The sequence below is a fragment of the Muntiacus reevesi genome, chromosome 1 (genome assembly GCF_963930625.1).
Source record: "Muntiacus reevesi chromosome 1, mMunRee1.1, whole genome shotgun sequence".
NCBI lineage: Eukaryota > Metazoa > Chordata > Mammalia > Artiodactyla > Cervidae > Muntiacus > Muntiacus reevesi.
The window spans coordinates 157,040,265-157,059,754 of NC_089249.1; the positions used below are offsets into that span (position 1 = coordinate 157,040,265).

The 19,490-nt window shown below is 50.8% G+C and overlaps 1 protein-coding gene across 1 annotated transcript in view; it reads left to right on the forward strand.

The window, feature by feature from the left end:
- The window catches only part of TRABD2B (TraB domain containing 2B), a 218,882-nt gene that overhangs the window by 114,088 nt on the left and 85,304 nt on the right, over positions 1–19,490 (forward strand). The gene's annotated exons all lie outside the window — the stretch shown is intronic.

Genomic DNA, 19,490 nt, shown 5'->3' on the forward strand with positions numbered 1-19,490 from the left:
TTGAGCCTAGGAGACTGTGGACATCCAGGATGGAGGCCAGGCGACACCAGGGCAGCACCACTTTCTCTTGGAGACATGCCTGCTTGCTTGGCTGACTGTCCTGGTGGTCAAGTTCACTGTCCAGAGCTCGGTGGTTCTATAGCTCAAAATCAGAAAGTATTTTGATGTGTTTCATGTTTGACAGGTCTTGAGAGTTTTCTTTTTCTTTCTCTTGCTGAATATAGCAGTATCTATCTATGTAGTAAACTTTTATTGAGAACCAACTAAATTCTGGGCAGTGGAGATATAAAACAGCTCCTGTCCTCAAAGCAGGAGAAACAAATGCTTCAGGAGGCCATTGCATGCTATAGAATTCTTTTGGGGAGGCACAGATAGAGGTTTCTTTGGGGGAAGGAGAGAATGAAGAGGAAGAGAGACCAGTCAGGAGTCTTTCCAGAGGCATGGAACCTGTCCATGACCACTGTGAGATGCACACAGGCAGAGTCAGAGTAAGACCCCAGGGACAGGGAATGACTGGGACTAAGAATCATCTGGTTACTAATGAATGAGACTGGGCATTGGGATTTTTACGAAAGCAACCAAGGATATCTGCCAAGCTGGGAAAGATGAGGCCCCACAGTTCTAAATCCCCGTCTGTTTCCAGGCTGATAGCAGCTGAGCACAGTAATATCCCCCAGTTAGGATCATGCTTTCTGACTCAGTGGTGAAGAATCTACCTGCCAACGCAGGAGACTTGAGTTCGATCCCTGGGTCGGTAAGATCCCCTGAGGAGAAAATGGCAACCCACTCCAACATTCTTGCCTGAAAAATTCCATGGACAGAGGAGCCTGGCAAGCTATAGTCCATATGGTCACAGTGAGTCAGACACAACTGAGCATGCATGCAATGTTCTCTTCAAGTTTACAAAACAGCATCCCACTCATGATCTCAGTGAGTTCTTCTTCCCTCTGTCCTTCCTCTCTTCATTCAAAAGTGTTTCCTTAGCACGAGCCCTGTGTCTGGTGCTGTTAACTCTGGGAACACTGATGGGCCAGGTCAACAGGTCTCAGTTTCATAAAGTGTCTAATTCAGGATTCACATCTCTTTAAAGAATGATACTACACCTGTAGGTACCGAATGTCAACGGTGCTTGGGGATGGCTGAGTTTGTCCACGTTGATATTTTCTGTGAAATAGTTTCCTTTTCCCCATTTCACATTAGGAAAGAATTCAAGAAAAAGAAGCAAGGAGGTGGTGTTTTCCTGGTGAGCTAGTTCACCTCCGATCTACTTCTGATAAAAGCATTTCCTTTCTGTGCCCTTGAGGTACTAAGCGAAGTCAAACTCCATTTAAGGCCTCCAGAATTGGAACCTCCCGAGCATTTTGCCCCTAATAAAGCATCACTCTCAATGGTTCATCTCCAAAAGTTTTGTTATTGATTCCAGCCATGTTTTGCAACCCTCTTGTTTGCTCATATTTAAAAACAGAACGTTTCATGTTGGCTTTTTTTCTTTAAGCCCGATTTCTTGTTGTTTCCCACATATTTCCAGTGAATGAAGAGATTAGAGAGTGCATCGGGTTTTTTTCATGAAGGACGAAAGTTAAACATCCTGTTCTGACTGTGGAGAAAATTTCAGGTTTCTGGAATCCATTAAAACCCAAAATGTCACAGGAAAGTTATTCTGGAGCCTGCAAAACACAATTTTACACTTCTGATGTCCACTGGGCATGTTAGCCTGTCCTTGGAAGGAATCACCATTTTCTTTCTTCACTCCCTCCATCCTTCCCTCTTCCTTTTAGAAAGATGGAAGGAAGCCAATATATGTAATTCTAAGTACTTTGCAAACATTATCTTATTTAATCCTCCCAACAGCAACCCCGAAGCTCAAAAAAGCTGATGAACTTGACCCAGGTTGCCCAGCAAGGAAACACAAGATGCAGTCTTCATCTTGCTGCATCTTTAGTTACATGGTCCCGCATGTCCACCAATGACTTATAGTTTACACCCTGATGCCACACCATTTTTTTTTTTCATTTTGTAGAAAAGGATATTGGTGCAAGCCAAAAAAGGGCTGACGTTTTCTCCTCTCTCAGCTAAAGACCATGTTTTCTCATTTGTAAGCGGATGTGCCACTGCAAACATTACAGCCAAGAATGATTTCAGAGCATCTGGGTCCGTGATCCAGGGCAGCTCTGTAAATGCAGTTGTCATTACACATTCTACTTCCTTGCAGGAGACAGGCAGGTGGCTCTGAAGTCTGACGGTAGAACTGAGTGTAGGGAAACCTCTTACCAGCTGGTGAGGGGCCGATTGGCTGTGACAGGGCCTGAGAGTGAGGGTCTAGCTGGCTGCAGCCTTGCAGTCAGATCTGGGCCTTTGAAATCCACTAATAGCCCATTCCTGGACGTTGAGGCCCCCAGGGCCTTTCAGCCTGCCTTCATTTGGGCGCTTGTTAGAAAGTCAGGGGATAACAGGCTTGGACGGGAAGGGTGGGTGGAGAGGGGTCCACTGAATTGCATCACAGGCCTAGCCAAGTTCTCAAGCACAGGAGGAACACAGCCAAGGGGCCTCCTCTGGCGTATCCTTCACCCTCGTCCCAGCACGTGCCTTGGGAATTTTCCAGGATTCTCCTGGACTAGGCAGGGTTGGGAGGTCTGTGCTGGTGATAGTGGGATTGTCTGGGCCACTCGCTGGTTCAGAAGCCTCACGGGACCAGCATCCCTCTCCCAGGACAAGAGTGCTCATCTCTGGGAAGTAGGCATGACGGGCCCCCTTGCCTCACAGTATCCTTGGAGGAATGAAGGTATAGAGAGACAGCCAAGATTTCCAGAGTCAAATTATGTCTCTTGAGCCTTTTCTGATCTCCCAGGAAGTAATGCTCCCTTTTGAGGCTTACATAGTAATTCATTCTCTTTGCTCTTGACAGTCTTAGCCAGCCCTGAGCTGAGCTAACTGGCCTGTCTGCCTCCCTCAGACCATGAGTTCAGATGCTGAATTTAGAACTTGGGTTTGCACAGTTCTGCCTGTTGTCTGATGTTTTCTATGCAAGGCTGATCGCCTGCCAGATGAGAATCTTGCAAACATGTGAGCAGGGTTCACCTTCCCATTCACAGAGCTTATGTGAATGAGTTCCTTGAGCTGTGATGAGGCTTAACAATTGTCACAGCTTCCCAGGTAGCTCAAATGGTAAAGAGTCTGCCTATAATACAGGAGACCTGAGCTCCATCCCTGAGTTGGGAAGATCCCGTGGAGAAAGAGAATGGCAACCCACTCTGGTGCTCTTGCCTGGAGAATTCCATGAACAGAGGAGCCTGGAGGGCTACAGTCCAGGGAGTTGCAAAGAGCCAGAGAAGACTGAGCGACTAACACTTTCACTTTAGTGATCATAAGTCATGCGGTGTGCCAGACCATTTAGGTCCAGACCTCGTTTCACTTTTAGTTCTTACACAGTCCTTAGCATCTCCCATCAAATATGAAAAGACTGAAGGAGTGAAAGTAGCCATCAATATGTAGCAAGTTGAGATTTGAGCCCCAGACCTGACAGCTTCCTAACCCACAATGCACAGTAGCATCCTTCCAGCTCCCAAGAGCGTCTGCCTCTCTCACTAGTCTGCATGTTTATTCTGGCCATGGTCTACCCAGAATTATCACTGCCATGGGAAGGAAGTGACTGGGGCCCAGGATGCTGAAAGGCCATTAGAAACCAACTGGTGCAAACTTGTTCCTTGACCAGTGAGAAAACAAGTCTCAGAGAGGGGGTGAGGACCACAGCGGGAACCAGTGTCCTGACTTCTCTTCTGAATTCCCACAAGCCTGTTTCCTGGACTCTGGGACACTGCCCAGGCCATAAAATTTTATTCTTTCCCATAAAGGTGAACCGTCAAATGTCTAACGAAATTCCATTTAATCATTAAACCTTGGGTGAAGTTTGTTGGGAACGTGAGTGAATAAAGAGTCCGCCAGCAGGTCTGAGTACCGGTGATGGGGTGGACTTCAATCCCCATAAACCTGAACTTTGGAGAGGGAGGCTCTGAGATTAGTTCGCAGAAAGAGAGAGAGAGTGGAGAAAGGAGGCCTGGCAGTGGTGGGAAGCCCACCAGAGAGGAGAGGTCAGGCCTCCTTTCCCAGACACCTCCTGATTTCCTGATTCCTGCTGCAGGCCAAGGGGATGGCCTGTCAAAAGGGAGAGCTGGGACAGAGTATGACGCTGAAGGAGGCTGGGATCTCACAGAGGTGTTGTTCAAAGAGAGACACTTCCCAGGAAAGGAGCAGATTGCTAGCCCTTGTGCCCAGGAACCCCTGTAACCTCCTCTCTCACAACAGTCAGGCCTTCCTGCAGATCTGGCCTGCCCCACCGTGATCTGAGAGCAAAGAGGCCAAGGCCAGGCATCTGGCCCCAGGTGGTGTGCATGGGGCATGGGGATGAGATTCAGGAATGACTGTTGAACAGAAAAGGGGAGGACCGGAGGCTGCTGGGGTACCTGTGCGCAACCGCTGAAGAGGGAAGAGAAGGGCAGGCTTTCCTTCCGGGCAGATGGCATGGACAGGTTCCTCCATGCAGCATGCTTGACTCCAGCAAAGGTCACTTGGGACAGGTCTGTGACAGCCTCTGCCTGGAGTTGGCAGACTTGCCCCTCTGGGAGCAAGGTACCAAGCGGGAAAGGCAGCTCCCCTTGACCCTCAGTTCCACGGGCTGTGTTACCCCAGGCACGTCTTTTCCCCTCTCTGAGTCTCAGGTTCTTTATTTGTGAAACGGACACAGTGCTACCCACCTGCAAGGGCCATCATGCCAGTCGGTGGCATGATGTGGGATGCCTGGTTCAGGAAGCGGGACTCTGCCAGCTGCTGTTATTGTTTTGGCCAGATGACGCCAGGTCTTAGTGGCCTCCTGGATGGCTTTGTTAGAGAGCTATTTTTGATACAAAAAAGAAGTGCCACTTCTGATTACCGGGAAGTTTCTGATTCTTCCCCTTGGTGTGTAGCTTCTGTAGTAAACATGCAGCTCTTGTGAGGGTCAAAGAGAGCAGACGGAAGGTGGTTTTGCTACATGGTAGAGTGTGTAACTCATGGTTCATGTCCTCAAGTCATGCCACTTACAGGCATTTGTCCAGCCTGCACTGTGCCATGTTCTCCACGCTCCTGGACACACCCAAAGGCACAGCCAGTACCCTGGGAAAACTCACAGTTTGAGCCCATCAGAACATGGAGTGGCCGTCGTGACAGCGGTGTCCCCTGGAGGGCCTGGGAAGTCTGGGAGCTGACAGCGTCCTTGGCATTGAAGTGGATGCTGCAGGGTGAACCGGAGCCTGACCATGGGCAGTGGGGGTGGGCACACTACGCAGGGTGCTGCCTGCTCACAGTGCTGGCAGACAGGAAAGGCGTTTGGGGTAGTTGCCAACACACACAGGGAGGCCACGTGCACACACGTCTTGGGACTGGGCTGATGAGACCTGAAGGAGAAAGGCAGAGCCTCCGGGCTGAGTGGAACTCTTGGACTTTCTCCCGCACCTCAGGTCTGGCCAGCAGAGGCTCTTGGACAAGATGGGAGCTCTTCTCGGGGAAGACAAATGGGCCTTCAGAGGGCAGCCTGATGGTGGGAGTGAGGAGGGAGGCCTTCGAGTTAATTGGGAGGGAGAGTCAGGGAATCACAGCCAGGAGCAGAGCAACATGAGCCTGCAGAGGATGGTGGTGATGAAACAGGAGAGGAGAGACCAGCCCCGTATAGCCTTTCTGGAAAAAAAAAAAAAAAACCCTCAGAACTTGCCAGAGCTGGTCAGAGATGGAGAAGGGAGACAAGAGAGGAAGGTGATGCCTTGGTTCCTACCTTTTTGCCAATTCTTTACTTGGTAGGAAATGTGGAAACCCAGGCAGGGCTAAGCTGGGAGTGTTGAGCGGGATGAGGACGGGAGATGGAGGTGTTGGAGACCAGTGACCACACGAACAGCTGCTCGGTGCCAGCTTGGGGCTTAGCGCAGGCCTCCGCACCCCCAGCACACACGGTGGCATCATGCTTGACCTTTACAATAACCCCAGGTGGAAGATTTCATGCCCAACTTGCAGATGAGGAAACTGAGGCTCAGAGAGATCAGCGGTTTGCTCAAGGACACACAGCTGTGGGTGGGAAAGCCAAGATTTCAACACAGGTCTCGCTGCTCATTGCCTTCACGAGGTACCCCCGTCAGTACCTCCAGTCCCGCCCCCTCTCAGCTGGAGGCAGGGCCTCTCCCCACCGCTATGCCTCTGTCTCTGCCGCCTCACCGTGTCTCCAGGAGATGCTGCCATGTGAATTTTGAATGCAGCTCCTAGGAGGAAAAAAATCCAGTGTGGCACCATCTGTTCCTAACAAATAAACAGAGATCGCTTCAAACCCCTCTGGGGAAAAAACCACAGATACAGGAGGAAGGAAATTTTGAGAAAAGCATATCATTTCCCTTAGCCTAGACCAGCTTCGGCACTATTGGACTCATTCTTCGTTGTGGACACTGTCCCGTGCCCTGTAGGATATTGTACAGCATCCCTGGCCTCTACCAGGAATAGAAGATGCCCAATTCTTCTATCAAGTATAAAAGATACTCTTAGTGAAGTATCCCCCCACCCCCACCCCCTGCATTTATTACAACTTAAAATGCCCTCAGACAATGTTTCCTAGGGAGTCGGAGGGAGAAAATTGCCCCCAGATTGAGAATCATGGTTGTAGATAATCACAGAATTTCAACCTGGAAGGGATTATTGGGCTCACCTAGGTCAGACCAGCTGTCGCATGGGAGGGTTGAAAGATACTCCCCAAAGCTAGCATTCCATCGGTCTATGAGACCCTGGTTTACTAGGAAGATGCTGGGACCAAAGGAGAGGAGGGTGCCTGCTGTCACTCAGGAATCTGGAACTCATCACTTCTTCACGTCACTTGTAACAAGGCTTCAGAGGCTAGAACTGTTTGCTTCCAGGCTCAAGTCCCTGGCTAGCCTCTCAGGGGCGCCTAGCCCTGTGCCAGGTGCCAAGAGGTGCAGGTTAAGAGACAGAGGGGAGGAGGAGACAGGACTGCTCCAGACAGTTCCGCTCAGCGCGGATCACAGGCTGGCTGCACACGACCAGGTGAGCTCATGCAGCTGTCTGTGCAGGCCTGGAGGGGCTGCAGGTCATGGCGGGAAAGAATTCTTGGAGAAAGGAGACTTAAGCTGAGCCTTTGTGAAGAGGAAGGAGAGTTGAAGGAGGGGAGGCAGTGATTTGAGTCAGCTCAGATCCCCTCGCACTTAGCTCTCCAGGAGAGTGGGAGCCACAGGACTCCAAGGACCAGGGCCTGCTTTCTGCAGCATCACGTCCCTGACACCTGAAGCAGGATGCTGCAGGGGCTCCCGGAAAGGCCGTCTGACGAGGCGATTCATGTCTTCATCCCACTCCATCCCAGCTGGGCCATGCCTCCCTGAGCTGCGTTTCCACCTGTCAGCAGGGCGCCCCCAGGGTTGTGTGAGGGCTGAATGAGATCAGGAGCCCCGAGAGTGTGGTTAACCACAAAGAGTTGCCCAGCATGAGGAATGATGGTTATCATTCCGAGTCGGGTGAGATCAGCACTGAGACAGAAGCGTCAGGACTGGAAGGGGCTGAGAACTTGACTCCCCAGGGAGCAGCTGGGAGGCGCCTCTTGCCATTCAGGTGGGTAAGGGTGGTGGGGAACCAGCCACCCTGGGCCAGGCAGCATGATCCCTGCTTCTCCACCTACGTGGACCACTCTTCTACCCTGCCTGGTTCTGCCCGAGTGCCTGCTGGTGCATGCAGAAGCCTCCGTGACCCCAGGGCCAGGCCAGAAAGGGGCTGCTGCAGGAAGACTGCTGAATTCCACGGCCAGAGCTTTACAAGTCAAAACCAAGGCCAGCAATGCCCGGGGGCCCATGAATCTATTCTCAGACACATTTGTTGAGAGGAGGTATTATAAGTGGGGTTGGGAGGCTGATTCTGGATACAGGGCCTGGGCCTGGACTCAAGCTCGCCTAGACCAGCTAGGCTGGGTGGGCCCTTGGTCACTATATTCATTTCCCAGCCGGGTGTGACTGGCTCTGGGTAACCATCAGGACCACAGCGCTGGCAGTGGGAGGGCATCCGGAGTGGAGTCAGAGGCAGGCCGAATGGCAGGAGGAGGAGAAAGGAAGGAAAGATGGGAAGCAAAAGGGTCAGGCCCGCAAAGCTGGGTCTGCTGGAATGGACGGACGAACAGCCTTGTGTCTGAGAAAATGGGGAACTCCCATCGGGAGCCCCACGGCTCCTCACCGAGCTTGCCTGGTTGCAAAGACCACCTCCCATCAGGCTTGAGGAGTCCGTGTGTTGGGGGTTGAGGGAACAGTGTATGTGTGTCGATGGGGGGCGGGAGGTAGTTGTGGCTGCTTTTGGTTTAGGGAGAGGACAAGGCCACCACCCTGACCAAGTCACCTTGGTCCGCCTCCCAGTCTGAAGCTCCCCACTGTGCCCTCCAGGCCCTACCCCTCCAGGCCCTACCCGGCCACCAGTCTGAGGCCCTTCCCCAGGGTACCTGCAGGCTCAGCCCCTCTCGGAAGTCAAAGGAGAGTCTTTGGTTTCTGGCAGGTTCCTAGAAGGTCTGTGGCTGCTCGCTGCCCACCAGTGCAGGATAAGGCAGAGTGAAGACCCCATGGGCTGCGGGGCTGGGGGGTCACGTTAGAATCTGACCCTGCATTTCAGAGCTGGGTGAATTTTGGAAGTTGCTTCCCCCTTTGGGGCTCACCCACGTTGACTGACACATGGGAGGAGCGTTCTTAATTTGCACGCTGTTAGAGTGTTCGCTGAGAAATAAAGTTCTTGCCGCAGTGTCGCACGTAGGCACTGGTAGCAGCAGTTACCATTGGCTGAGCAGCAATATGTGACATAAATGATGCTGAAAGAAGTAAAGGACGGTCCCCACGTCCAGGGAGCCAGACCCCAGGGGAAGGGGCAGGGCCCCAGGGGGAATTTGCTTGTGTCCTCACCTCCTTTGTGCCTTCTTGGGGGCCTTCTCTGTGCCTTGCCTGTCCTGGACTCTGGGATCAGCCTGGAGAGACGGGTGTACGCTCAGGCCTCAGGCACAGGGGTCAGGAGGGAGCTGGAGGGATACCCGGGAAGGTACTGGGGAGGGGTCTGCGGCCCTGTGCCTGAAAGCGTGCGTAGGAGGATGCCAGGCAGGTATGCACAGGAGGGCAAGGCCGAATCCACAGCTGTGGTCTGGCCTCCAGCTCCAATATCTGAGTCAGGTACCAGCAAAGTCTGAACACAAAAGCAACAGCCTTGGGGCTTCAAGAAGGGGTCAGGCCCAGGACTCAAATAGGTCCCTGATTAGGGAATGCCTCCTCAGGCCCAGGTGTGAGAGGAGAGGGCACTTGAAGAAAATCCTTGCCTTCCACCAAGACTGACCACTTAGACGCAGAGGGTACCTTTAGGACATTCAAGTCCAAAGCCCAGAAAGTTGGAACTTTGCTGAAGTGGTCCAAAAGTCTATTCAGACACCATCTCTGAGCCTTGGAAGAGTTCTGAGTGACAGCCCCTACTGCACAGCAACAGCAGAGAGCCTCTGGTCCTTTTTCCTTTTTACTTTTCCTTCTCCTTTTCAGGCTCACCACTCCCCGCCCACCTCTGTCCCCGCCCGCAGGGTGCAGGCCTCCTCATTTATCAAGATAAAATCCATCAAAGTCTCTGGGAGGGAGGAGCATAAAAAGAGTTTGTGGGGTAATAAATCTCCTTTACCATCGGCGGGATTCATCCCAGACTGTGCTCTTTGAAAGCAGAGACTGCCGACAGGACAGTGCAACCCGGGCATGGGGGTGGGTGTGTGGGAGCAGGGACACAGCTCAGAGTCCTGGACTTCACAGCTGGGTACTTGGCTGTGTGGGGGAGCACAGGCCATCGGTGGCAGAACTGGGTCTAGAACCAAGGATGGAATTTCAGCCCCGCTCCCGTCTGCATTCCCAAGGTCAACGGAGACAGCTCCCTAAGCCCAGAATTATATATGAGAGCTAATGACACTCATCCACTAGTCCCCCCATCATTCACATGTGCTTGTTCATTTCTATGTCACTCTCTTCTGTATCTGTCACTAATGTTTGCTGTGCACCTACTATGTGTCAGCACAGAGCCTGCATCAGGGCGGCAGAAGGTGCACCTGGGCCCGCTGCAGCAGGGGAAAGACCTCAGGGCAAGGGCAAGGAGCACTCCACACTGTGTGAGGGGAGCGTGAGCAGAAGGAGAGCGAGGTCCTATCCATTCTTCCCTCTCTCCCCAGTAGAGAACACCAAGCCTGTGTTCATTGGGGAAGGAGATATTGGGCTGCCTTGGTAACCCTCACCCAGGCTGATCAGCATTTAAGGGGACTTTCTTTGTGTCCAGCCACACACTTGGAAAGTGGCTTGTCTGTTCTCCAGGGAAAGTGGCTTTCCTTCTCCTGTCTGTCTTCCTCGTGATAGTTTAGTGAAAACAGCATGGACCGGGGGCTGGGAGCTGTCCATCTAGTGAATAAATAAAGCATACTCTGTCCCTGTGATGGAGCACAACGTGGCAGTTAGAATGAATGACCTACATGTGTCAACATGGGTAAATCTCACTTACATAATATTGGGTTAAAAAGGCAAATCAGAGAACAATACATGCAGTCTTCTACCACTTATGCAAATCTAAAGAAGGAACAATATTGCATATTGTTTATGCACACATATGCATGTAATAAAAGAATGAGAATACAGACAAAAAGGATACAGCCCAAACTCAGAAGTGATTACCTCTGGAGGGGAAGAGAGGTGAATGGGATCAAAGAGGGGGCAAGGGACTTCTGATGCTATAATTTTATTTATTTTAAAACATATGTGAAGCAAAGATGATAGAAGATCAATGTGTGTTAAATCTCAATGGTAAATACATAGGCATTTGCTAGGTTCTCTGTACTTTTCTGTTGGTTTGAAATATTTCATTAAAAAAAATAAGATGTTTAAACAAAACCCAGACAGTCTGACTCAAAAACCCACATGAACCGCAGTCTAAGGGCCTCTGAAGTGCCAGACTTGTGGAAGGTGCTCTGTTAAACCCGTTCACATTTATTCTGTCCCATTCCAAGGAGGGGGCTTATTATCTTCATTCACAAATGAGGAAATAGGCTCAGAGGGGGCAAGTAACTTGCCCAGTGTCACACAGCTTTAGGTGGAAAATCTAAACTCTGGTGATGTAACCCCCAAAGCTGTGATCTCTCCTCCACATCTCACCACCTGTTGGAGCTGCATTTCTTTGATGAAATATAATCAACTGAAACAAACACCAAACAAAATGAAAACCAGCTCAGAGTCTGACATGAACCTTGCCTCTGTTACATACTGACTCTGACCTTTGAGAACTACTATCCGCTTGGAGCTTCACTTGTCCTCAGGGCAAAAGGCAAATGGCACCGTGGTGTCAGGGCTAACAGGATAACTGCCCTTGTCCATGTTGTTAATATGTATAAAAGTACTTGCCTGTGGTGCCTGCCACTCAGAGCTGAGACCCTCACCATCAATTTGTAGAGGACTGTGGCTTATTCTAAACAATTGCCAAAATGATTTCATTTCGCTGACCAGATAAAACATTTCTTCTCTGGATGCATATTGATTGTACAACCTCAAAGGAGGGAGATCTTAGTTCAGACGCCCAAGCATCATTCCTATAAACTCCTTCCTGATCAAAACCGAACCAGAATCTCTGGAGAAATCAGAGGCAGGAAGAGAACCGAGCTGTGAACATCTCCTTTCACAGACAGAGTTCAGGAGAAGGTGAGGTGCTCAAACATCATCGTGTGGCCCTTTCCCTGTTCTCTGGCTGGCAGCCAGCTCTGTAGGTGGTAGGCATTGTGCTAAGAATTTGAAATACCAAGAGCCCATCCCATTTTACAGGGGTCAGGAATTTAAGTGACCTGGGACATAGCTAGGTGGTAGAGTTGAAAGCCATGTCTTTGTGATTCTAAAGTCCTGCTCATAGCCGTTACATTATGTTGTGGAGAGGAGACCAGCATGAGACCAGAGGGAGAAAGATGCAATAATGAAAGCATGAAGGCCACTGTAAGCCACCTGAGGAACTGGACTGGGTCTTGCAGGCATGGGAGCTGTTGCAAGGTTTGGGCAGGGAGAGACATGATCATTCTGGTGATTCAGAAGTCCTCTCTGGGTGCACCTGGAGACTAAATTGCAGGGAGGGAGGTGGGAAGCAGGGAGTCCAGGTAGGAGATGGTTACAGTTATCCAGGCAAGAAGGGCTTGGACTTGGGCAGGACCAGTGATGGTTGAGAAGAAATAACCTTTCACAGGTATGTAGAGCATTATAAATATTGGAAGGATAAATAAATGGATAAATGGATGGATGGATTTATGGATGGATGAATGGATGGACAGATTGTAGGGTTTGAAAGAAGAGAAGAGGAATAACTCATATTAAATAACATGGTCTGCAAGTCGGCCCTGAGCCAGGCTTCCCAAGATCTTTTTAGACTCTTGCTTGCATGACTTTCCTTGTTCTGAAATACGTGAAATGTTAGAAGTCAGACACTATAGGAAATCCTACCAGTTGTCCCAACCCACAGCCAACAAGTCTAATGGCTACCCTCCACCCTCCTGTGGGAACCTTCTGGGCCCAGAGTATATGCAGAAAGAGATGCTGGGCAGTGGGAGGCAGGGCTGTCCAAACACAGATGCTGCTGAAAGTATGACCCAATATATGCCAGCAAATATTGATCCTGCCCCTCTTCCCAAACCGGACCACTGCCAGACAATGCCATGGCGCGTTGTTGGGTCTGGGCCCTAGGCTGCAGGCCAAGGAATGTGGACTCTACAGGAATCTGTTTGCTCATTTCCCAGAGCTTGACATCCCTGGCTTGACAGCACCCAGGGAGTAGCCCTCAGCCCGATCACCAAGCAGTTCCCTGTTCAGGATATTTGCACAGGGGCCACTCTGCTTAGTCTGTATTCATTAGAAAAGGTTTTTCTCTGTTTGGCATGTTTTCAGGATGTGCGGGGGGCTTTCCCACCCGGCCCCTCCCTTTACCTATCCCACCCAGTTCTGGCTGCCTCTGCCAAGTCATGGAAGTAAAGCCCTAAAACATCAAAGAAAATATGACAAGTCAGACGGGCCCTCCGAGAGGTACCATCATCCCATCATCCCCACTTTAAAGATGACCAACCAGTACACTTTGAGTCACTCAGCTTGGGGGCAAGTATTATGGCTGTTAAGAGCCTTTGAGTCAAAGACACTTTGGAAAGTGAAGTTGGATAAATTATTCAACTTTAACATCATCGCCTCCCACCCCATCTCCTCTTCTGCAAAGTGGAGACAGCAGTAGTAGCCCCCCCTCTGAGATTAAGTGAAATAATATTTAATAAGTGTCCAGAACATAGCTGGCGCTTTTAAGCAGAAATGGATTGCACCAGGGAGAGCTACAGGCAGTCACAGTGCCCTTGGAGGGTTTGCTGCTTCCACCAGGACATCAGGTTCCCAAGGAGTCTGGCCAGGCTTGTCCGGCAGTGGTGGCCCAGGGGGACTGCAGGGACAGCTACGATTCCTTGTGCTACATGCCCCAAGGGGCCCCTTTCTAGCTCTCCCCAGCTCACACCATTCCAAGGGGATCATGAAGATGGATCCCACGGTGGGTTGGGAGGTGGTAGGGGGAGACCCACACTCAATTCTGGTCATGGTCAGTTAGACTGCTTTGGCCTGGATTTCCTGGTCTCTAACAGCAGCAGAGGTGGCCTTCCAGCCCTAATGAGATGGGCTTCTTGGGGCAAAGAGCCCCTCGGGCCTCCTCCGGCAGCTGTGCCCTGAGCCCTACCCTCCCTCCTTGGGCCACAGTCTGGGCCCAGCTCTGCTTCCAGAGCCCATGAGGTTTCCTGGGAACCTAGCCATGCCAGGGACCACCATTGTGGCTTGTGGGTGTTTGGATTCGGGGTTATGTTTTGGACAGTTCTGTCTTTCTGTTTAGCTTTCTTAGTTTAGCCCTTAGCACAGAGCTCTGAAACAGCTCTTGACAGCTTTCCTTGTGTTGACTCAGGCAGGCTTCTGGTTGCGCCACTGTTATTTCAAGGACCTACTATGTTCATCACGTTGATTAAGAGCACAGATTCTAGAGCCACCAGCTCCAGCACATATTAGCTGAGTTATCTTGGGATGTTCACTTGATTTCTCTGAGCCTCAGTTTCCTCATCAATAAAATGATGATAGTAATAGTCCCCGCCTCTTAGGGTTGATGGGAGGAGTCAGGAGAGCGATATTGTGGAGTAATTTGCTCATATCTAGTATTGATACATGGCTTCCCTGGTAGCTCAGATGGTAAAGAATCTGCCTGCAATTCAGGAGACCTGGGTTCGATCCCTGAGTCGGGAAGATCCCCTGGAGGAGGGCACGGCAACCCACTCCAGTATTCTTGCCTGGAGAATTCCATGGACAGAGGAGCCTGGCAGGCTACAGTTCATGGGTTTGCAAAGAGTCAGACACAACTGAGTGACTAACACTGGCAGTGGCAGTATTGATACTTAGTCAGCATCTGTGAGATCCACACACACGTGTTCTTCTCATTTAATTCTCTCCATATCCCTATGGAGTTGGAAGTATCACTCTGGTTATGGTTGAGTATCATCACCTAAGGTCACTCACCTGGCAAGCAACAGAGAAGGGCTCCACCGGAAGTCTCTGACTCTAGAAAACTATCTGACATTTCTTCAGCTTATGTGTCACTCAAAAGAAGACTTACATTTCTTGCTGAGTGTAATGTCAAAAAGCAACTTCTCCCCTTCTCTCTCTCTACTTCCCTTCCTGTCCCTTCCCTCCAGTCTGTGATTCTAAAGTCTGAGCAGACCCTGAGTGAAGGATTTGAATGCAACTCATGTTTTTGAGATTGGACCCAGGGCATTGGGGAAGTGAGCTTGGCAGAGGAAGCCCAATTTGCTGGGATACCCTGAGAATCACATTAACACCTCACAATGGCTATGCACCTCACAATTATCCACCCACGAAGCAGCGGAGTTGGAGTATTAATACCCCCGCTCTTGTCTGTCATTGATCGAGGGGATGGCATTCTTTCCCCAACACTGGCTGGCTCAGGGTGGGGTAGACGTGAGTGGTCAGAGAAAGCCTCAGGCAAAAACACACAGGAACTGGAAGTTGGAAGTTGCCCAGGGATGGAGATATGCTGGGACGTGGGCAGGGTCAACCACGGAAGTGTCTTGGACGTGTGCCACTGCACACGATTCTAGACTATAATCATCCACTTCCCTCTCTCCCACCAGCTCCTTAGGGCAGAGTCTCATATGTCACAGTGCATGGCTTCAGTACTGGATGAAAGTTCATTGAACGGATGAATCTAGATTCTTGGACTCCTACTCTCTCCAGGCCAGAAGTCTTTGGGGTCATTTGCCAACATGCCATGTGATGTTTGGTCGTTTCATACTGCCTTGCTGGCAAACTCAGCTTGGCCAGGGGCAGCCTGCTCTTTGATGAGATAGCTTAGACTGCAAGACAGTCCTTCATCACTGTTATCTGTGTCCACTGACTCTGTGTCCAGGCCTTTGCTCCATGCCCCAGCTAAAGGGCCTGGACTAGCTCTGGAGCAAAGCTTGCAGCATCCTCTGAGGACTTGCAATGGCAGAAGTTTCCCTAAGAAACTGTCCCTCCTCTGCCATGGCCCAATGACACATTTGTGTATGTGTCCAGCCGCCTCCCTGCTAAGGGTGGGAAGTAGGTTTTCTTCTATATAAACAAGTAGCTTAGAGACCCAAGGCCAGGGAATTTGATCTGGGGTGAACGCCTGGGTTTTGCAATTCTCCTGTGAGTCTGTGGGCCAGCGTTGGCCGGGTCTGCATCTCCTTCTGGAAGGAACAGGCCTGTGAAACCCCATATTGTGCCAAATGTCCCATCAGGGGATTCCACTTTCGGCTGCAAAGGGGTGGGGACTGAGTGAGGAGGCAGTTGTGTAACTCCGGGTGTCAACCGCAACTGTAACAAAGGCAAAAGGACCAGGCAAGGACCAGGTTAGCCTTGAGGGACCAAGCGTGCCCTGTCCTTCCTCCCCTCTCCCAGTTCCCAGGGCAGCCCCGTCCATCTCCTCATCCAGCAAACAAACCTCACAGGCTCACACACGGTTCAACAAAGCAGCAGACACTCACGAAGCCCCACTGTCTGCCAGATGATGGATATAGTGAAGCAAAGATGCAACTTCTGTTGTCCCAGAACACTCATGTTCTAGCTACTTGAGGCATCAAGAGGTGCCTACTTGGTCAGTAGGGAAGAGCCAGAACTAAGAGTCAGAAGACTTGGGTTCGAGCCTAGGCAAATCTCAGGTAAACCTCTCTCAGTCCGTGTGGGCTGCCGTAACAGATATCACAGACTGAGGACTTCAAGAGCAGATGTCTACTTTCCCATTGAGTCTGGGATCACTGGGTGCTGGCAGGGTTGGCATCCTCTGCAGCCCCTCTCCTGGGCTTGCAGGCAGCCACCCTCTTCCTGCCTCTGCATATGGCCATCCCTCTAACCCACGTGTGTGCCATGTTGCATGCACGTGTGCAGCCTCTCCATGTGTCCTCATCTCTTCTTACTAGGGCACTAATCAGTCTGAACTAGGACCCACCTTGAAGACCTCATTTTAACTAGCTGCTGTGGTTGTTCAGTTGCTCAGTCATGTCCCACTCTTTGTGACCCCATGGACTGCAGCACGGTCATCTTCCCTGTCCATCACCAACTCCCGGAGCTTGCTCAAACTCATGTCCATCAAGTTGGTGATGCCACCCAACCATCTCATCCTCTGTTGTCCCCTTCTCCTCCTGCCTTCACTCTTTTCCAGCATCAATGCCTTTTCCAGCGCGTCAGTTCTTCGCATCAGGTGGCCAAAGTTTTGAAGCTTCAACTTCAGCATCAGTTCTTCCAGTGAATATTCAGGGCTGATTTCCTATAGAATTGACTGGTTTGATCTCCTTGCAGTCCAAGTGACTCTCAAGAGTGTTCTCCAGCACCACAATTTGAAAGCATCAGTTCTTCGGTGTTTAGCCTTCTTCATGGTCCAACTCTCACAACGGTACATGACTACTGGAAAAACCACATTTTTGTCTATATGGATTTCTGTTGTCAAAGTTATATCTTTATTTTTGAATACTCCATCTCCGAAAATAGTCACTTTCTGAGGTCCCTGGGGTCAGAGTGTCAACATGAAGTTGGGGACAGGGATACAGTTCAGCCCATAGCAGCCACCCAACTACTCTGCTTCTCAGACTTCCTGCCTCTAACCCAGGTCAAAGACTAGGCAGCCTGTGAGCACCACATCTATGTGTGAAGGTTGCTGATTGTGGACCCAAAGGCACAAAGGCAGCTGGGGCATTTCAGAAAGCCATGGCCGCAGGGGAGACATTTGGAGATGTGTGATGGATTATCCGGGAAGACAGACAAGCTCTCACTTTCCTTCTGTCCCAGGGACACAGGGTCAAGAAGAGCCGGGAGCCAGGACCGTGGGCCAGGCTGTGACTGCACATTTACCCTCATCCTCTGTCGCAACGGGAGTGTGGGTGCTGGAGAAACCACAGTGGGTGGGGGCAGGTGGCCTGGGCTCACTCTCTCTGTGTCCAGGGATGTTGGTGAGCCCTTCATTTCCTCATTTGTATCATGAGCAAGGAGAGGATTTAACCTCGAAGATTACTCAGTTGTGTAACCCTGGGTGCTGACCACAGCTGTAACAAAGGCGAAAACACGGGCTAGGGGCCAAGTGTGCTTCCAGGGACCAGGCTTGGCTGACTGTTCTCTGATATTATGACTAGGACTCTGTATTCTTGGATCCTCTATGAGCCTGTGACCAAAGTCTCATTCTGCCCACTTGGAACAGCCTGAGCCCTGAGACTGGTCACAGCCTGAGACTGACCCTGGTCATAGACCAGGCTTGAGGAATGCAGATGGCGTCGTTCATGACTCTTCTGTTGTAGGAATCACACCAAGAATTGGGAGTAATGTGTGGATCCCACTCTTAGCGCTCCATCTCTCATTAAGGGGCTGATTTATGTAACATTTCAAGTCAGGCCCTCATCAGAGAAAAGATAGCCCCCAATCTCCACCTTCTCCATTGTATTTTGTGGTTCTTGAACTGGAGACCTGGGGCAGAGGGAGGCTGCCTTGCTTCCTGGGGGTGTGAAAGAGTCTAGGGGTGTGGTGGGACCAGTATAGCCTTTAGAGACTCATCGCTCAAAAGAGTTTGTCCCAAGCTCCAAGGCCCTCAGGTAGCTGAAATTTACGGTGTCAGCCCCACCCCATGTCATTAATAAAGGAAAATTAGCCTCTCTGGGTGAGGACATATTTCACTGGAGTCTGAGGGCTGTAATGAGGCTCTAGCAAAGCCCCAATGTGCCATATGAATTTTATATGCCCTGTTTCCTACAAGTTCTGAACAGCTCAGCCGATTTATAAGGTAATGATTTTTCCATCCATAATTTCTTTCGTATGATTTTTGTAATGTGGACATTTCCCTCTCCTGGCTGGGCTGTGCGCAGCCTAGTCAAGTGGATGCAGGCAGAGCAACTCACTTCTCAAGACCAGATCCTGCCGGAGCTGCCCACCAGCTCTATAGCCGGCATGAAGGAGTTGTGAGCTTCGTCATGCATCGGTGGCTGACTGCCGGCAGTCATGTTGAGCAGTGATTCCCACCACCCCACCCCCCACCCCGGGGCCTTAATTTCCGCACCTTTCCAGTGAAGAGGACGCTATTTAGATCAGTCTCCATAACTTTGTCAAGAACATTTGCAATCATTGCAGCCCCACATTTACTTAGTACATAATTGCCCAAGTCAGGCACTGTGCTAGACATTGCAGGCACAAGAGTGAATTAAATACAGACCTCCAAGAGGAGCTCTATAAAAGGAGTTACATGTGCTCAAGACACAGAGGAGATTGATCCTTCCTTCCTGTGGGAACCACAGAGGGCTTCATGGGGGAAGCACTTGCAAAGACCAGCATGAAGGGGAAGCGCTTTGCCTGGCCCAAAAGGACCCATTTCCGGCTTTGTCAGTTAGGGTCATGTCCCCTTGGCTGTGGACCCAGCTTCCCTGATTGCAGACCCCCTTCAGGATCCCCTGCAACACCCCAGAGGAGTAGCTGACTCCAGGGAAAGCCCTTTTTGGCCTCCCATCCCAAGGCCAATACCTCCCCTCCAGATGCCCCAGTGGGGAGGGGTTTGGAGCAGAAACACCTGGGAGAAGCCCCTGCACACCCGTAAATCTGCCCATCTCCATCCTTTGATGTGGACTCTCCTGTCTCCCGAGCGTCACTGCCCAGGAGGTAGCTATTGAACTGAGGGTCAGAGGGCACCCAACCTTCATTTTTGAGTGAGTGTGTGTGCTTTAACCCAACCTAGCCTGTGTTATGTTAAGCTGGAATGTCTTATGGAGTGGGAATCACTCCCAGTTTAGGTGGGTGTTACAGCCCCCTCTGGTCACCCATTGACCGTGTAGCAGCTCAACAGTAGTCCGAAGTGAAAAACCCAGAGAGTCCCCCAGATGCTTA